A 20,094-nucleotide genomic window follows, 5' to 3' on the forward strand; every position below is an offset into this window, starting at 1 on the left:
TTTTCAGATGACTTTGGCAAACGTGGAAGATACACCGAAGGGAGCAAGATCAAGGGCAGGATGAACACTTACCTGGGTACGAGATAATCTAAACGAGACCTGATGAAAAGTCTGAAATGAGGTAGTGGCTGTGGGGACAGAGAAGAATGAGCTGAAACATAGGGGGGTAAAGCCTAAATCTGATAGTCCGGGTGGTCCCTGACCACATGGTTCTGAGCCGTGGGGGAAGATCTGGGTGGGAGGCCCAAACTGGAGCTGGGAGTGCAGAGTGCATCCTTTGTTGGGCTCATTCTCATTTAAAGATTTGAATCTAAGAAACTCTACGGGAGGGGAGACAAAACTTTCAGTGCTCTAATCTCATAAAAATACACAACTTTATAAAATTGTAGGTACATACCTTTTGCGTAATGAATTTTCATTTAACTCATTTTCAGGAAGAACTCAACTAAGTGCTGAAGCCAGGGGTTCCAACCCTTATTCTGTCGCTGTGTGTGGCTATGATGTCAAACAAGACACTCCAGCGTCCTGGGCTTCACGCCGCTCCCATACAGAGGACTCGATGCTGCTGACACGCTCACACGCACATTTATACACATCACCGTAGTGTGCAAGCTTGCCATTTTTAATGGCTGTGTTCTAAGGGGGTAATCATTAGAGTGACATACAGAGCCATGAGGAAAATGACAGAGACAGAGGACTGGAGTACAATTAAAGTGAACTGATACCAGAAGATAGAGAAATGAAACCTAATGACTTTCACGTTTCAAAGACCAAACAAAAGTTTACCAGTACTTGGCATGAAATAGATGCTCAGAATTCAAATTTAGATCAGAAACCTGCCGTAAGGAAAGTGATGGGAAAGGAGTGTGATTAGCGTATCGATACAGTAAATCATCAAGACATGCAATAGGTAAGACACTACACAGTAGGAGCCATACATTTAGTTGCTCTTAATTGCTCTCCTTAACCCACTTGCCAGGTTAACCGACCAGCTCCCTTCCTCTGTAAACACACTGCTGATGGCCTTGGCACAGGACCTCTTGCAGTTGAGTGTGCTGCTTCCCTAGTACAGGTAACACTTGTGTTCTCTCCAGCTTCGCTGTTTGCTCCCAGAGTCGTGGGTCTGGGTGGGCCTCCCATGTTCCATAATTAGATATGATGTAACTGGTGAAACGAGTGTGGAGCTGCCTTTACGCAGACTCCGCTGAGTGGCTGGAAATGCTCGGCACACGTGCTCAGCACGCCTGCAGCAGTGAGCCTGCCTACTGCCCAGATCCTGGTTTCTAAATTGCTGCCTATTAAAAAGAGCCAGGGATTCCTGGAGAAATGGCTCATCCCACACCTGGGGGTACTTAGAGTGCAAGCTGAACCTGGGAGACCTTTGTCAGAAGGCAGTTAGCTGCCAAAAGCTTGGAGAGGAGGTGCCAAAGGACTGAAGAGCTACTTGAACGGCTCTAACTGGCTGAATGGGGGACCATTTGAGCCTCACAAACAATGATCATAGCTGCTTGTGACTGGTGAGCCGCCTGTCACCACCGCCAGTAACTCCCTTCTCTGCAGACTGCTAACTCAAGAAGATCTGAGCGTGACCCTGCCCCTGGCACATTCCCAGGTGACGGAAGAAAGCTCTTCCTTACAGAGTGCCAGTCAGTAACGGTAGGACGACAGGATTAGAAAACTGCCACTTTGCAAATCTTGATGAAATAATCGATTCTGGCAAGGATCACCACCCCCAAACCACCAGGTAAGTGGTAAGCGGGCTGTCCACACATGGCCAGTGTCAGGGCACAGATTATCTGTTAACCACAACAGCAAAAATGTCCCTTTATGTTGGAAAGACATGGTGATCGAATTTTGCATCCCAGTGAGTCAGCCAGATATTAGTGAGACTTCGGGCGTGATGCAGTATGAAATACATCTGACGTGTTAACGTTAAAAATGTTTACCCTGAATTCATGAAGCCTTTGGCCCTAACTGCTAATCTACAGAAACTACAGGAACAAGATAAACAAACCACACATAAAGAACCAGGTAAATCCTTAAAATGAGACATTCTACAACTGACTTGCTCTATTTAAGAAAAAAAATCCTGGAAAAAAGTTGAAGGCGGGAGACTCTTGGGTAGACGAAACACAAATAATCACCTGTGCTGTGCGAAACGTGACTGGATTACAGGGAGAATGTAAACACGAACTGAGCACTAGGTATCAGGGAATTACTGATCAGTTTTTGAGGTATGTAATGGTACTGTGGTTGTTTTTACGAGATGCACCCGTTAGTGTTTAGGGGTGAAATGTCGTATCTGCAAGTTTCTTTCCAATTGTTCAGTAAAAAAATATGGCAAAATGTTAATTTTTTACGCTAGGTGGTGGATATATAGTTTTATTATTCTTTAACTTTTCTGTATATTTGAACATTTTCATAACAAAAAGCTGTTAAAAACTTGAAAATGTGGGTCAGATACTGTGAAAGTGGGGAAAACAAAGAGATCTGGGGTTCTCTACTGTCACTTGTTATTTTATAAGGACATCAGGTGCCTCAGGGCTTCAGTGGAAGACCTCATGAATGCATATTTACATAAAACACACAAAGGCAGGAAACTCAGGTTAACGCAAAGAAAGGCGCTGTGGACTGCAACACGCCACACGTTCATTCCAGGAGAAAACGTGTTGTGTAAGGTAAGAGGTGGTATTACAAAAATTGCATCTTAAATACAGTGGTTGTTTTTTTAACACGATACTATGGCATAAGTGTAATGTGAGTACTGTGCAACCTGGAGGAAGTCTGCACTTCATGAAAGGTGACTCCACGACAGCAAGGTTAACTATCATGAGGACAAGGGGAAAGCAACTTCTTGAAGAAAACACTCAACAAGAAAGCCTTGAAGATGCCAGCAGCCCAGGTCCTTGCCCCCCCAGCCCCCCAGGTCTTACTGACATCCAGATGAAGCTGCATGGTCAGTACATGTGCAAATTGATATTCACGGCACCAGAATTTCTATCAGCTTTTCCTCATCTAGCTCAGGAAAACTTCCTGTGCGAGGCTGTCCCGTGATTTTTTTAGGAATATCCCCAACATTAAGATTTGGCGATTCTGAGCCTTCATTTTTAAGTAGCTCCTACTACCAACAAATGACCAGTATTTGTTAAGTACTTCGTTGCATGTGTGCACAAAAAAGTATTTTCAATTTTACCAATTTCACTCTGTATCAGTTACTTCTACCTTTTTACTCAAGTCTAACTTGACTACTTATTTATTCATTAATTCCACCAACATATACCAGCCACCTACCTACCATGTGCAAGGCACTGAAGAAAGAAACAAAGCAAGATGAAACGTCAGCTCTCAGAATACGGTCTTAAATTCTGAGAGTGGAACGCTGTGGCCATTAAGTACAGTAGTATTCTCACCTGTTCCTATGTGCATTTCTACCAGTTGTCCTTGTATGCTGTTTGGGACCCCAGGAGCTCAGATCCTGTTCAGTAATTACTGCATCAGTGACAGTTTCCACACCGGTGCTTTTTCCAGTGAAGCTTCCCCCCATCATGGGAAGAGTAATCCCTGTTTTACTCATGTGTATGAGGAGGACCTATTTCAATCTTTCCTTTGAAACCGGTCATTTCAGTTCTAGTTTCTTCTTAAGAAACGACAGGCTGCATTTTGCTTTTTTGGTCAAGCCACTCGTATTTTCTTAGGTAAGCCAAGTCCAGTATCATTTCAGTTACAAATGTTACCTATGCATTCTCTTTCCTCACCCTTAAGTCTTGAATTTCCCCCCCGGACAACTCTGTGCACTGAACTCAAACCTACTGTCCACGACTTATTTTTTCCCATTACTTCCTTGTCTTAAGATACGGGGCTGCCCTTGGTGACCCACTTTAGCAGGTTCGGTCTGTGACACACTGGCTAAGATCATGCCCTTAACTTTGTTATCTTTCGTTACTTTAGAAAACCTTCTGTGGCTTAGATCAGCTGTGATTTTCAGCACTCTAGGTCCTGGGAGGATCCAAGTAGGCAGTTTGGGCCATGAGCACAGCAGCACTCAAGAAACGTGCTTCAGTGGAAGCAGTGGACTTAATAGTGAAACAGTCCAGGGGGAACCTTCAGTTATGAATTTAGGAGTCAGGTGGTGGCAGGAGGAAAGGAACTGTGTTATTCCTTCCTTCCAGATGACAGCTGTCAAAACCTAGTGAAACTAAGACTAATGTGCTTTAAAGATAAAGCCTGAGTGTTTAATTTTTGCCTGTTTGATTAAATTTGTACACGTCTAAGGGTCATATACACAACATTAGTTTCTCTATCCTAACGTCATCTTTCATCAAGCCTCCTTTAATATTTCAGTATTTAAAGGAAAGTGTAATTAAACAGTGGTCACATAGAAATCTTTAAGATATTTTCAACTTTTCTTTTTTTTTTTTTTTTTTGCAAACCTACTGGCTCCACGTGGCAGTCATGGCCTCATTGGAAAAGAGAAGCAAAGGTGGGGAGGGGACCCTTTACGTACTTAAGGCTTCAAGGCTGGGAAGAACCAAAGCCTGAAAGCAGCCTTTTCTTTTCTGTTACTCCCGGATTACTCTCTAGGGTGAAACCTCTACTGGGTGGAAGCTTTCCCAAGTTACACTCACAAGGCCTCATTAAGACGTACCTGAAATACAGGTACGACGAGTCGATGAGTTACGGGCTTTTGAGGACCCTTACTTCCCTAGGGTTTCTTTCTGGAGTGAATTAAACTGGTATCAAATAAAGGTTAAGCAGTAAATGTTTTCTTCTTAAATTTCACATTAAATTTATATAGGTTACATCCTCATTATGAATTCTGATGCTTCTGCTGAGTGATAACTAACCTATATTGCACTTCTTTTGAATAATGTTTTTAACACATAGGACACAAAATAAAATCCAAGTGCTTAAGTTTTCAAACTTAGATGAAGTCTCCCGTATCCGTTAGTTTCGGTGTTTGGCACCTGTATGAACACGCTGGTGCTGAATGAGGTTTGTGCTCTGGGTGAAGATTTTACCACATATGCGGCATCCATAGGGCTTCTCTCCTGTGTGAATCCTCTGGTGTTGAATAAGGCATGTTCTCTGGCTAAAATCTTTATCACATTCGTTACACTTATAGGGCCTTTCTCCCATGTGAGTTCTCTGATGCTGGTTAAGCGACGAGGAGTAAATAAAGGCTTTGCCACATTCATTACACTTATAGGGCTTCTCTCCAGTATGAATCCTTTGATGCTGAGTAAGGTTTGCGCCCTGTCTATATGCCTTCCCACATATATTGCATTTAAAGGGCTTCTCCCCATTATGAATCCTCTGGTGCTGAGTAAGGTGCACACTCTGGCTGAAGGCTTTCCCACACACACTGCACTTATACGGTTTCTCTCCAGTGTGCGTTCTGTGATGCTGGGTAAGGTTTGCACTCTGGCTGAAGGCTTTCCCGCATATGTTACAGACATAGGATTTCTCTCCCGTGTGAGTAGTCTGATGTTGAATGAGAGTGGAGGAATGAGCAAAGGCTTTCCCGCATTCGTTGCATTTGTAACACTTCTCTCCAGAATGAATTCTCTGATGTCGAATGAGGTAAGTACTCTGGCTAAACACTTTCCAGCACTCATTGCATTTATACGGTTTCTTTCCCGTGTGTATTTTTTGATGTTGAAGGAGGTGTGTGCTCTGACTGAAGGTTTTCCCGCACTCGTTGCATATGTAAGGTTTTTCTCCCGTGTGAACTCTCTGGTGATTAATCAGAGATGAGCTGTGGCTGAAGGTTTTACCACATTCTAAGCACCTGTACGGCTTCTCTCCGGTGTGTGTCCTCTGGTGGATGGTGATGTGTGCACACTGGCTGAAGTCTTTGCCTCAGTCATCGCACTTGTAGGGCTTCTCGCCGGTGTGGATCCTCTGGTGGATGGTGAGGTGTGCGCGCTGGCTGAAGGCCTTCCCGCACTGGTGGCACTCGTACAGCTTCTCCCCAGTGTGCATCCTCTGGTGGGTGATGAGGGAGGAGACGTGTCTGAACTCCTTCCTGCACTCTTCGCACTCGTGGGACCTCTCTTTGGCGTGGCTGCTTTGGTGCTTGAGGAGGGATGGGTATTTCCTAAACTTTTTCCCGCACACGTTACACTTGTAAGGCTTGTCCCCAGGGTATATTTTTCCTTGCACGATACCGTACGAGACGTGACCGAAGGCTGCCCGGCCCTCGCTGTACACGGAAGTCTTATCATCTGACTGGGTACCAAACTGTATAATCAGGTTGGAATGCTTTTCAAAGTTACTTCGATATAGGTCATATTTACTCAGACACCCTCCTGCAGGAGCATCTTCCTGTGAAAAGACTGCCTTCAGACCGAAGTTCCTGCTGCTGGCGGGGATTCTCCTGAAGGCCGCTGGCCTCTCCGACCTGTCATACTCGTAGGGCTCTTCCAGCTTGACGGTCTTGGTTCCACCCTTTGTGAGTTTAGAAGTATTTTCCACTGAAGTACAGTCTTGGGCTTTTGCTTCCCATTCTGAAATTTAAAAGAATTATGTGTGTATATATACATATATGTTAAGTTTGCCTCTATTTGGAGAAAGGGAACTGCCAAAGCAGAAACAAAATAGTAACATGAATAAAATGCCTAAAGACTATGGCTCTGACAACCTCATAGCATGGTCCTTGAGGCTTGGGAAAGGAAATCAAAGGGGCAGAACACAGGACTAGATTTGCAGAAGAGGGGAGGCCCCTCACTAGTCAACATGGGCACAGAGTTAACAGAGTAGCTCAGGTCAGGTGACAGAGCCAAGAAGAGAAAACAGACGGCAAGGCTGTGGGATGGTTTGAGGTGACTTATCACACAATCACGTACAATCGTATAAACTGTAATTCACATGACGGGTTCACAGAGCAGGCAGGCTACCCCACTCCTCCTCCCAACCTACTCTGCGCAACCCTATGTGATACTCTGAAGGCAATTTCATGGAGTGGGTTCCACGCTTAAATACATCCAGTAACTCCTACAGCCTAAAGCAATGATTCTCAAGAGAACAGTCCCCAGACCAATGGTGTGAGCACTGCTGTCACCTGTGAGTATGTCAGGTGACTGGGCCCCTCCCATACTGAGTCAGAAACTTCGGGGGTGGGGCTGAGTCCTCCAGGAGGTTTGGGATCAGCGACTTAAAGAATAAAAGTTGAAGAAAAGAAAAAGTTCAAAATACCTCCACTGGGTATCCAGTCCTCAAATAATCTAGTCTTTTCTATTCTACTCTGCCTTCTACCACACCTCACATTCAGCTAAAGTTCAAAGTTATCCACGTAACTTAAAACTACATCCTCATAAATGTCTAAATTGCCACTAACTCCAGACTCTGGGCCTTCTCCTATGATACGTTCTCCACGTATTAAAAAAATACTCATGGGGAGGAGGGTACAGCTCAGTGGTGGAGCGCATGCTTAGCATGCACGAGGTCCTGGGTTCAATCCCCAGCACTTCCATTAAAAAGTAATAATAACAATAATAAATAAATAAACATAATTACCTCCCCTCCAAAAAAAGAGAGGTACTTATGGCCCAGCTCACTTTTCTCCTCCTTAGAATCCTAAACTACAGACTAGGCTGAATCATACAAAATCGCCCTTGTTTTGTAGGCCTATATGGCTGAGTATCAGCAGTTTTATGTGGTTCAACCTAATATAATATTGGGCCCACAGCAGAACTTGGCCTTATGTTATTATTTCACAACTTTGTGTGTTTCTTCTATTTCCAGCTCAGATGTAAACTCTGGAAATGGCTTCTGCTTCCGCACTGCTTGCAGGTCTGGGTACGTACGCGGGTGAGGGGAGGGAGCCGTTCTTTCATTATGCTTCCATGAACTGTCTGAATTTATGAACTACTTTTATTACTTTGATTCAAATAGAAAAATTAGACACTAGAAAATGCCTAGGAGGAGGAACGTTAAATGAGAAAAAGCAGTACCGTTAACTAGTGTGAAAACTCATTAGACTAGACTATGTTATGAAAATGCAACAATGAGATTACAAGTTTTAAAAGATATTTTCTGATTTTTGATAAATTGGCTGTATTTCTTTCATTGTTATTTAGTACTAGAAATGTTGTTATATTACTTTTTCTATAGGAAAAAAATTTAAAACAACTCTCTCAAACCAGGATTTATTACTCCTCCCACAAAAAAAAAGAGAATGCTAATGGACTGTGTGGGTGGGTGTGTATACACACAAAAATGACGAGACAGTACCAGAAGCTGAGCTTAACTTTCACATAATCAGAATCAGTCTATGACAGAGGGGGATGGCTCAGTGGCAGAGTGCCTGCCTAGCATGCACAAGGTCCTGGGTTCAATCCCCAGCACCTTCATTAAAAAATAAATGAATAAACCTAATTACCTCCCCCTCCCAAAAAGCAAACAAGAATCAGTCTATTACAGAACCATCCATATACTTGAGAAGGAAGTACTGAAGTTATAATTAACAAGTGTTAAGTAGCAAGTCTGAATGATGACCACGAAGACATTGCTACCGTAAGCTTACATTTCTAAACCAAATCAGTTTATTGGTAATTCATGAACTGAGATGATTAAGCAGGGCTTAAATTTGTGTACATAACTAAGCAGAAAGGAGTGATTAGAAGAGTTAAGTATCTAACAGTGGTATGATATTTCTAACAGAAGAGATCAGTGCTGATCAGGTGGTCAAGGGATGCTGGATGAGGTGGGTAGGTCTGGTTTGGGCTGAACCTGAAAGAATGGCTGGGTCCCTATGACGGACAGGACCATATCAAGTTCTGACACAGGAACGGACACCAGAGACCAAGAATACTGCTCTGTCTGTGAGTCATGGGCTTCCGTCCCCCGAAGTATGACTGATGAGATGCCCCACCCAAAGGTTCAACTCATTGCATGTCTCTAAGCTGGTAAGAACATAACATCCCCGGAGGCCACAAATCAGGCAAAAGCAGGAAGACCGGACATAGGCAGAGCAGAAGGTGGCTGAGAACCTCCTCCCTCCTGCTGATGACCCTCAGCTTCCACTCGAGGGTGCAGGGGGCCTAGGAGAGGAGGCTGGCAGGAGTCCGCACACTGTGTTCAACCCCACATAAGGACAGGCTAGAGAACAAACCAAACCCCCCAAACCTCACCTCTGCGGGAGAAGAGGAACTTGCTTTTCTCAGTTCTGCTGCTCTTTGGTGGGAGCAGAATCTCCCCCCAAAATACATAACCATAAACTGCCCTGCTTGTGGGTTTACAGCCTTAATTTAACCTGAGTCATCTAAAAACTCAAGTGGTCCCCGGCGGGCAGCACCTCCAGGAAGCCGGTCCTGACCCCAGCGCAGGCTTGCTTCCACCATGCCATGTGTCTGCCTGGGGTTCAGGGTGTGCTGAACTTAGTGTGCTATGGGTGTATTTTGCATCACTCTGCCAACTAAAGCAAACAGACCATAAGTTATAAGAATTAGCTTTTCCAGTAGTATGACCCTTACAATACCTGATGACCAGATAAAGCTAACTTTTTAAAAAAGTGAAGCAATTCACTCTAAGGTAGCATATTACATGGTCATTATTGTTTAATTTACTGTTAATCCTGTATTCCAGCATCAGTGTTGGTAGATATACTAGAAGTCAGTGCCTTAAATTGAAAAAAAAAAGGGAATAAAAAAAGCAAAATGCAAAAGAGTACTGGGTACTTCTTTCATATACAGGAGATAAAAGAATATATTTATGATTTATCTCTGCAGAGAGAAACACAGGAAGGACAAACCAGAAACAAAGGAACATGGTTACCCACAGGGAGTGGCTGGGGACAGGGCAGAGTGTAGACCTTTCTATACAGGTTTGACTTCTGAACCATGTTAATGTTTTTACATACTCAAAAATCTAAAATTAAATAATCAAGAAATAAGAAAATACTGAAACTGAACACAGATGGAATCAAACAAGCTTAACTGTCTATCAAACTGCTAAGATAACCAGAAGGGAAGAATTCAAGTAACTTCTGCACCCAGTATCCTGTGTGCCTTTAGTGGAATATATTCTAAGGACATGAAGAAATTCTGAACTTTGCCTAAGCAGTTTATTTGAGTGATAGTGCTATAATTCTGAGACCATTTTTGTGTGTATTATGTGACAGAGAAAATGAGTAAATATACTGATGTTGGGAACCAGGTGATTCACTGCGCGAGAAAGGAAATACAAGATGGATACGGGAAGGGACAAGATGGGCTCTTGCGGTGCTGGACCTGAACGAGAGCTGTCAGTATGAACTCGTGACTAAAGACGCCCACAGACACACACACACGTCACAGCTCTATCTACTGAACAGATGTTGGAGCCACGGTACCCAGAGCAGTGAGTGCCCTGTCTGCCCAGAGCCTGGTTTCTCATTGCTGATCCCCATTAATGAACCACTGTTCCCTAGAGAAATTCCAGCTCTAAGCTAGGTAAGAGGTGAGCCTAAAGACCATGCCCTGCCAGAAAGCAAGGAAATGCTACAAGACTAGAGGGACGTCTCAGAAGGACACAGGACTTGCTTTGAAAGGCTCCCCCTGCCCAAATTTGTGACACTTGAGCATCAAAAAAAAAAACCCCCCAACACCTGGAATTAAAGCACTAATAACACAATGAATTTTAAAGAATTCCATGAGACCGCAGTGATACATACACATAAAAACGGGGGCAGAGGAGGGACAGATACTCTTTACAGATTAATCACTTAGAAGAAATGGTGGAATTGAAATCACCATTTTGCAACCAGCAATGTAATAAAGCCAGGATCCTCAATGGACCTCACATGAAAGGTCATCGGGGAACAGAACAGTCACGTGGCCCTCAGGTGTCAACCCACAGATTACAACACAGGTGCAGGAACTGGGTGGATGGGGCACACAGCTGGGGGACTTGTCTGCATAAATCTGGCTTTACACAGTCTTACAATTTTTGATCTTGTGATCAAAAGATGTTATCTTGTTAAATAATTAGAAGATTTTAAAAAAGGAATGAGTTAGGAGAGTGGAGGCAGGGGGCTACAGGGTTTTGTCAGCAAACAGAATAAAGGAAACGCAAAAAGAAGTTAAGACGGTTTGAAATTTAGGATTTTAGGGGACACTCACGTATACTTAAAAATAGAGGGAACGAACACAGTGAAAGCCCCCAACAAAGTTCCAAGGGATGGAACCCCGGGGTTGAGGAGAAGCAGAAAAGGTGTAAAAATGATGTCTGGAATATCTCTTCCTGAAGACGGTCTCCATGAGGAAGCAATGCCAAGCAGCTCAGTGTTCTCGACAGGCTCAGGCGTCTTTGTGCAAAGTGACCTGGCCACGTTTAAAACCGACTTCACCACACGGAGGCTAATACAGGCTCTTAACCACAAAGAATCCCACCTGCTGGCTGTTCTCTCACCTGGACTGGGGCCTTCTAAAATTTCTTTTATCACCATCCATGGTTCTTCCAATATGGGAATCACAGTTGGTCTGTACACTGTAAGTCCTGTTCAGGAGGAAGAGAATGAGTTTTGTCCTGGAGCTAAACAGTTGTTCAAATTTTATTACCTGACTTCTCATCCACGAGGATGCACGGACCTCTATGTGAAAAGAATGGCTCACGGACATGAGCTAATGGATTAGGTCACTGTCCTTTCCAGAGCTGGCACAAAAATTCCCTGCCACCCTGGAAGATATGTGCATAGAGACCATGGGATGGGGGGGCAGGGAATGGGTAAGGCACAGAGTCGGGGTGGCCGTGGGAGGCTGGTCATCATAGTTTCTGATGACCTTCCACTTAGAAACCTTTCGTTTGGGAAAAGAGATTAGAACTTGGCCATTTCTGTGCCTGGACAGGAGATGCACGCTCACCTCTGTGCCAGCCCATTTTTAACAGCTGAGGAAAGAAATACTCTGGTGGGTTTGCTTGGGGGGTGGCACGGACGATGCTCACCCAGAGAAACCATGTTCCAGTAGTTCTGCAACGTGACGGTCTTGTACAGCTCCTTCTGCACAGGGCGCATGAGCTCCCAGTCCTCTGGGGTGATGTCCACGGCCACGTCTGTGAATGTCATAGATTCCTGTAACAGCAAACGTAACTTCACTTGGTTCGAGAACTAGCAGGAAGGGGACAGGGATGGCACAGGGGCGTGTGTGGTGAGGACCACAGAGCCTTGAGTTTGGGAAGGCCCCTAAAGTCTACCTAGTCAACACCTTCTCCCAACATATGGATGAGCAGATCTGAATGGGACATCCTAAAATGAAGCAGAATTTATCATTTCTAGTGCACGCATGGGTGGCTCCATCTTAAACAATGAACAGATTTAAACACAGATGACAGAGAGCTGAATGGCTCTGCTTTTCAAGTGCTGCCTGACGAATTAATTACATGCGTTATAATTTGAAATTTTAAGACATCCTGTGCACCCTGTGGTGGAATGCAGAGCCCCTCCTTCCCTCCTGAAATGAAACTGGTACCAATACCCACACTCAACTGCTGTCCTAGGTACATCTCAGTCTGGCAATAGGTGCATCATTCTGCTCTTCTTCCCTTTGTTAAAAAACATTTCTTGATTATTCTCACGTTTTTCAAATTAAAAAAAATTTTTTTAATTAAAAAAATGATATTGGAATTTTGAAATCACATTCAAGTTTATAATTTAGGGAGAACTGACAGATTTACAATATTCAAGGCTTCTTTCATGTCCTATAGAATGACACAGGACTGCAAAATTTATACTATGTTTAGTTTTAGTTATTTTAAGCTTGGGGGCTAATACTGCGAGCGGAATCTTTTATTTCATTTTCCCATTGATGCGATTTTTATGTCTATGTAAGAAAGTGAACACTTTTTGTATGTCATTTTCCATTGCAGTCACTTCACTCAAACTTTCTATTATTGTTCCTAACAGTTTTTCCCTTTTCTCAGGTTTTCTGGATAAACATTCATATCTATAAATAATAATTTTACTCTGGTTACCAATTTCAGACCATGTCTATTTTTTACAGTAAACTTTTAAGATGGCCTGAGTTGCTCTTCTTTAAAATAACAGACTTGTAATCAACAGTAACACCAGTAAAACATGGCCTTGAATTACCTGTTAACAAAGAAAAATGATGCTGCAACTAGTGTTTAATCTCACTGTGACTTTCCTGATCACCTCCTGAAATCCAGGCTCGCAGGTCTCACAATATTTAATCCTCACCCACCTAAGAGGAGTTGAGAGGTGAGTGGCTCAGGCTGCGAGCAGTTAAGTCTTGCCCCAAATCACAGGCTCAACAGCAGAACCAGGAACCAAACCTAGATGCACCTGGCTGTGGAGGGCAATCCCTCAGCCCCTCTGTGCTACTGCTGCTCACAGCCGCAAAGTGAGGAAAGGGACATCAGGGGAAGCAACGGACCCCGTTTCTTACGCAGGGTCTACACCCACCTGAACAGGCCAACATGACTTACGGGGGGAAAATGGAGGCTCGGGTGCCTATTAGGACTTCTGGGGCCACAGAAGTTAAAGGGCCAGGTTAGAAAATGTCCTCACACATGAAGACAGAATTTTCAAGCCACAGAAGAAACTGACACTCACTTTGGTCACCAAGTCGTTCAGCCACCCTCCTGGTCTTCCTTTGGGGTCTTCCTCTGGGATCTCTTGCCAAAGGGTAGAGTTCTGCGGAGATGCTAGGGAAGAGAAAGAGTTCACAGTGGAGGTTAGCCCTTTCTGAAGAGCCGAGGAAACTCTTCACCAGTCGATGCCTACATTTTCTTAAAGTGAGGAGTCAGAAGAAAACCAGAAACAGCATACCCACTTCAAGGAACCAGAGGGAAGGGTCAATGGCTTATCCTAAGATATCAGCACAGGCTTCAAAAGCAAGCCTGCTCTGGGACTCTGAAGAGTATGTACCAAATTCACAACGTTCTTCTCAATCTTCACACAACATAAATTCTGGGAGCTGTCTCTTAGTGGAAAAAAAAATTTCTCTGGACACTTTTCTACCTGTTTGGAAGTATGTTACCATAAAATCCAAGTCAAAAAGCAAACAATGTATCAGCAGAATGGTTCAAACCTCTGTAGAGAAACTTCCTGAGGGCTCACCTGGGGGGAACTTGGTTGTGTCTGGTCCCAGTTTTGTGACACATGTGGCTGGGTTTAGAGAATGTGTGTTTGTTTCTAAGCACGCAGTAGGAGAAAGCCATGGGGGGGAGGTGCTCAGATGAAGCCCGTTCTCACCCACTCACTGACCTCCATCCTCCTAACCCCTTCAAAGGGCTGCTCTCTGACATGATGGCTCTCTCCTCTGACCACCCAGGATTCCTCCCCTCTCTGCCTGACAAGCCTTACCTTCTTCTTCCTCTAGAATCTGAGTCAAGTCCTCCACCAAAGTCACCACTTCCTCGCCAGTCCTCGGGTACTGGGACTTCACCCAAGTCCTGACCTCCCCGGGCAGGATGGTCAGGAATTGCTCCAGAACCAGCAGCTCCAGGATTTGCTCCTTGGAGTGAATCTCAGGTCTCAGCCACTTAAGGCAGAGCTCTTGGAGCTGATTCAGTGCCTTCCGAGGTCCAGCCAGGTCTGGGTACGGAAAATTCCTAAAGTTCTGCCGACAGGTCTCAGTGTCCCGCAAGAGCCTTGAAGCGAGGGTTTCCTTATCCACACCACGGGGTCCGCTCTGAGCCCTGTCTGGCTTCCACATGAAAAGAACTTGGGCGCATGAAGAACTGGTCATCCTCTTACTCAGGGTGAACATTGCTACAGGCAGGAGGGTCAATCTGTCAATAGCCTTTATTTCTCTGGGAGTGAGCCAAGTGTGTGAAGTTGCATGCTAGAGTCATAGAGACACTTTTCAAGAGAACAGAGTCAAGGCAGGGTTGGCAGCAGCCTAACTTACAAATTCTGGGCCCAGAACTTGCCGGGATGGTGAATAGACCCTGAAACACAAGAACAGACCGCAAGGTCGAGAATTTCTGGTGCTCTCTGCCATACACACACACAAACAGAAGCAGACAACCCAGAGTGTACAGATAAACACAGACTTCACAGTGGTCTCCTTCCCTGAAATCCTCCGACTTGTAAGACAAATGCAACCTGCCGGGGCACAGGTTGGGACAGCCATAAAAGGTGGGGGTAGAAGCAAAGACTTGAACCCTGGGCAAAATGTCAGATAAAACTTCTAACTTGTTGAAACAGAAATTAAACATTCGTTTACACAAAATATTTTAGTCAACAGATTATACAGAAGCTTTAATGACTGAACTGGTTCTCAGAGACAACAGAGCAAATCTGTTACTCAGAACAAACTGGGAGGAGAATTTCTTCTCCTTTAAGTGCTCAAGGTTCCTAAGGGAAACGGTCAAGAACTGAGGGCGAGCCGCTGATGCTCTTTGGACATTAACGCCAGCCTGTCCCAGGTCTCCACTCCCTGAGAGCTTGGGCTGGAAACAGGCAGAAGAGACCGGTGCGGGGTGAAGTCTCTGAAGATCTTCTGCAGGACACAATTCCTCATGAATACATTTGAAAACAGGATTCCCAAAGAAAACCTCTTTTGCATGCCTGGTCTGGAGGAGAACCGACACCACTGGTCCAAGGGCTCCGGCTCCGATCCCTCCTCCACCCCGTCGAGTCCTCTGAAGCCGGCTGCTCCCCAGGCCTGCAGGGCGGACGCGCCCCCTGTCTCCCCTGGGCCCTAGGCGGGTCTCCCTAACTCCGCAGCCGCAGGGCCGCGGGCCGCTGCGCCGGGACTGCCCCGCAGCGTCCACCCCGCAGGCCGCCCGCGACATCCTCACCTGCAGCCAGACCTACGGACGCGCAGCCGAGCGGCCCGAGAGGCCCCGGGCAACAATGGCGGCGGGCGCGGGGCCTGCGTGGCGGGCTCGCTCCCGCGCTGCCGCGGGGTCTCGGCCCCGCCACGTCCCGCCCCGGAGGGCACGGCGCCTCGGCCGGAGCCGGCTGTCCAGCCTGGTCCTGGGAAGCCCGGCCCGGAACCCACCGCGCCCCGGCTTCGCCGCGACCTCGCCTCGGCGCCACTGCGCATGTGCCCAGGCCTCCCCGCCCCAGCCGCGGACCGTGGACCCGTCTCCATGGCAACCTCCTCCACCCATCACGGGGATCTGCTTGCCAGCGGCTACGTTCTGAGGGAACCATAAAGTTTCCCTGGGCAGAAGCACGACTGGGGGGAGGTCGGGGAGCTACAGCATCTGGGAGACGGGGAGCCGGATAAGGGGCGGAGATGGAGCCTCGCGCTAATCAACCAGAGAAAACGCGGTGCCGGAGTTCCTAGAGGAAGGATGGGCAGGGAAGCTACGGCTCTTAAGGCAGAAAGCTCCAAAGTGCTGGTTCGGGCTTTACTGCTCATAGCCATTCACTGCTCAAGGTTTTGAGTCCCTCCTCAGGAATCTGATCCTGACACTCTCAGATTGGAAAAAAGAACAACACCCAGCATCATGTTGTTTGTAAGAGACCCAAAACATACATAAAGTGCATGAAAATAAAAGGATAAAAAATTATTCCAGGTGTTCCCATTAGCTAATGCTGTCTTGGCAAACTGCCCCAAAACTTAATGATGTTAAAGAATAAGCATTTTGCTACTATGTTCTTGGATTCAGTGGGAAAGGAATTTGGAAGGGGAACCGTGGACGTGGCTCTCCTCTGCTCCATTGTGCCTGGAGGCTCAGTTGAGGTGATTAGATGGCAGGGAGGGCCCACTTCCAAGATGTCTTTTTCACTCATATGTCTCCTGGTTGGGCTGAGATGGCTTAAGGATGAGTGCCTCATGTGGCCTTTTCAGCATGAAGGGCTCAGCTGGCAGCTGAGAGGTGGCTCCCCGCTCCAAGAGCAGGTGTCCTATGAACTAGAGAAGCTCCATGGCTGACTATGACACAGCCTCAGACGTCGCATAGCATCACTCCCGTCATACTCTTGGTCAAAACCGTCACTAGTCTGTGCAGAATCAAGTGGAGGCAGATGTAGACCCCTCCTCAGGATGAGTGGAGACTCAGAGTCTTAATATTACACCCTAGGCAAGTTTGAACAACAAGACAGTTGGGTAGCGTGATGGTCTTTGATGTGTCAACCCCATCCCCTTCTATTCAATCAAATCCTAATCTAGGTCGTTTGTAAAGTTGTTTTGTAGGTGTGGTTAAAGTCCATAAACTCAGCTGAATTAATCAAAGGTGATTATCTTAGATAAGTTGGAGGGTCTGAATGAATCAGGTGAAAGGCCTTAAAAACAGAACTGAGGCTTCTTTGATGAAGAAGCAGCTCTGACACAGCCTCCAGCCCACCCTTCCTGACAGACTTCCCTACAGATTTGGACCTTGCCTAGTCAACATCCACAATCGAGTAAACCAATTCCTTCCAGGAAAATTCTCTTACAATCTACATTTCCCTCCCGTCCTCATCATTAGATCAGTAATGAGGGTCAAGTCACCACAAAACCCAACAAGGGAAGTGCTGGGCTTGATAAGGGAGGAAGGGGACTATTCAGGTGCTGCGGGCCCTGGCCAGTTTGTATCGGTAGGAACCAGGGGTACAGGGGTCTGAATCCCCAGAATGCTGGAGCAGGGAGTGTAGAACATACAGCTGAGTCCTGGAGAGTTTATTGAAAAGGTGCATGCTCCTGTGATAAGGATTCGAACACTCTGGCGAGGATGCCAGGAGATGCTAACACACTGCTAGATGGGCTTTTGGAGGCCTGGAGTAATAGATGGCTCCACCCTGAACAGAGATGCCAGAATTGCTTGGAAAGCAGTGAAAAAAAGGTGTTAAGAGACTCAGAGAAGTGAGCAATCCAGGACAGGCAGAGGATGTAAGGCTGGAAAATGTACCAGCTCTGTTTCATTGGGAGGCCAGAAGACCCGCTGCTGGGATACAGAATGTGCTGGTGGGAGGGGCACCAGCATCCCAGGGAAGCACAGTGGGGGCTGTCCTCCGCAGGCTGAGGCTGCCTGCAGGGGCTTGTTACAGAGCTGGGCTCATTTAACCTCGGAAACAAGGACCACATAACGGAGCAGTAAGGTCAAAGTGGAAGGGGTGTGGGAGACCGGAGGGAGCTCTTTACCTTCAGACAGCAATGGAGACAGTGGAACAAGACGCCTCGACAGGCACGACACGGGCAGGGCTCGGTCTGTACCATCAAAGGACGTAAAGGCCGGATGATGGAGAAGTTGAGGTTAACATTTGCTGACCAAGAAAAAGAGGAAAAACACAAAGTAATCAAAATAGGATACAAAGTGAAGACATTGCTATAGATTCTACGCAAATAAAAGATGTTATAAGAGAGTGCTGTGGACAATGTACGCCCACAAGTTTAGATAATTTAGATAAAACGGAAAATTCAATTTCAGTGATTCAGCAGGCGGCCGTCTTCTGAGCACTGCTCGCCGCTGGCCACAAGAGGGCGCGCGAACCCGCCCTTTATGACGGCCTACCGCCACTCTGGAGCGCATGCGTACTTCGCCCGCGGAGGGGGCGCCGCGTCCACGTGGAAGAAAAAGCTTAGTGTCCGCTTCTCGGCAGAAGCTTCCACTTTCTAGACTGTGCCGGTGTGTCTCATTCTTTACTTTCTCATGTAATATTTTATCAGGACTTATTTTACATCCATAGCCGTTTGTTGAGGCGTTAGAACGTCGTTCTCATAACGTGAGGGAGTATTCCATAAAATTCAGAGAAAGGAGACACAGACAGCAGTGAAGGAACGGACAGAATGTCGGCTCCTTCGATCCCAGTCCGAGCTGGAAGTGTAGGGGGAAACAAGCGCCTCCCGAGACGTGCTTTCATTAGATTTTTAATGTTTCATTTTACCTATAATGCTAAACTATTTGAAAACAGATTGAAAAATGGCATAGTAGGGGTGTTAAAAATCTCATTAAATTTTAAGTTTACTTGATTCAAAAGAAGACTTACAAATTTACTGCCTGGCTTTACTGGACTCAAACTCATCAATAATACCTAAAAATATACTTCTTACCTCATCTTGTTTTCACTTGAAATAACTGACATGTTTGGCAATTTCTCACGACCCAGTAACAACCTTAAATAATTTTTCACTAATTTCAGTTTTTCTCTAGAAGGACTCCGTTGTGACTGCAGTGGGCTATTTATCCCCAAAGACTAATTAAGAAACTTTCTTCATTTTTATGGGTAGACAGCCCACATGTTAAAACATCTGTGTTAGATTTTTCAAATAAAGGAAAACGAACGCTTTAAACAGTTTATTGCAAGATGGGAGGCACGCTTACTTAAGTTGCTTCATAAAGAGCAACCCTGAGCCCAGCAAGTATTTTTTTTTTTGGCGGAGGTGGGGGGGCACTCTCCACAATTCCTGGGGGACAGCCCAAAGAGCCAGTCTGGTCTCTGGTCACCACTGTGAGACAATTTCACTGGTAGTAAATCCTTTGGGTTGTTTCCCACAGAACTATCATGCCCCATTGGACCAAGGAGAAATTTTGTGCACTTTGCCACAGGAAAGAAAGTGGTAGTGTTCTTCACAAAGACTCTCAGCCTCCGCGGGTTGCTGGGGGCTTTCTGGATTTAGTTTGTTAATCCAGCATTTCTCCCATAGCCTTGTCATTTAAAGAGTTATTTCCAGTCCATAGAGACAGAATGGACCTGAATAAAAATTACAAAACCAAGCCCTTTATTAGATACTTAACAAGTTAGCCTTAAAAATTTGAAAACATCTTGAAAAAATGTCACAATCCCATACCTGTGTTTAAAGTGGGAAGTCTCCCTGCCAGTCTCAATGATCTTCTTCTGCAACATGGCTCTGAGCTATGGGAGAAAAATACATCCACACCTGTCCTTCCTGGCTGACTTTACATAAAAGGAAAGACAAAATTGTATCCAGTGGTCACAATGTTTCTTCTCAAGAGAAGTGATCACAAGAAGACAACACATCAAAGAATATATTATCAGAGATTCCAAGGGCCATTATAACTGCCTCTGGGAGTGAAGAATTCTGCAAACTTCGGGCAGATAGAATGTTACCTGGTGTCAGAATGAGTGTCGTTTATCTTTGCCTGTGAGTTCCGACTGCTTTCATCAGCTAAATCACAGTACTGAACACAGTTCTAAATATTCTGCCTATGTTGCCACTACCCTAGCAGCTAAACCCTAATGGGTAAGAAAGACTCTTA

General features: G+C 45.6%; 1 pseudogene; it reads right to left on the minus strand.

Annotated features, from left to right (window-relative positions):
- Positions 1-2,366: 2,366 nt before the first annotated feature.
- LOC102531041 (zinc finger protein 287-like) lies at positions 2,367-19,883 on the minus strand (annotated as a pseudogene).
- Between the last annotated feature and the right edge of the window lie 211 nt (positions 19,884-20,094).

Source organism: Vicugna pacos, unplaced genomic scaffold, assembly GCF_048564905.1.
Source record: "Vicugna pacos unplaced genomic scaffold, VicPac4 scaffold_20, whole genome shotgun sequence".
In the NCBI taxonomy this organism is placed as follows: domain Eukaryota; kingdom Metazoa; phylum Chordata; class Mammalia; order Artiodactyla; family Camelidae; genus Vicugna; species Vicugna pacos.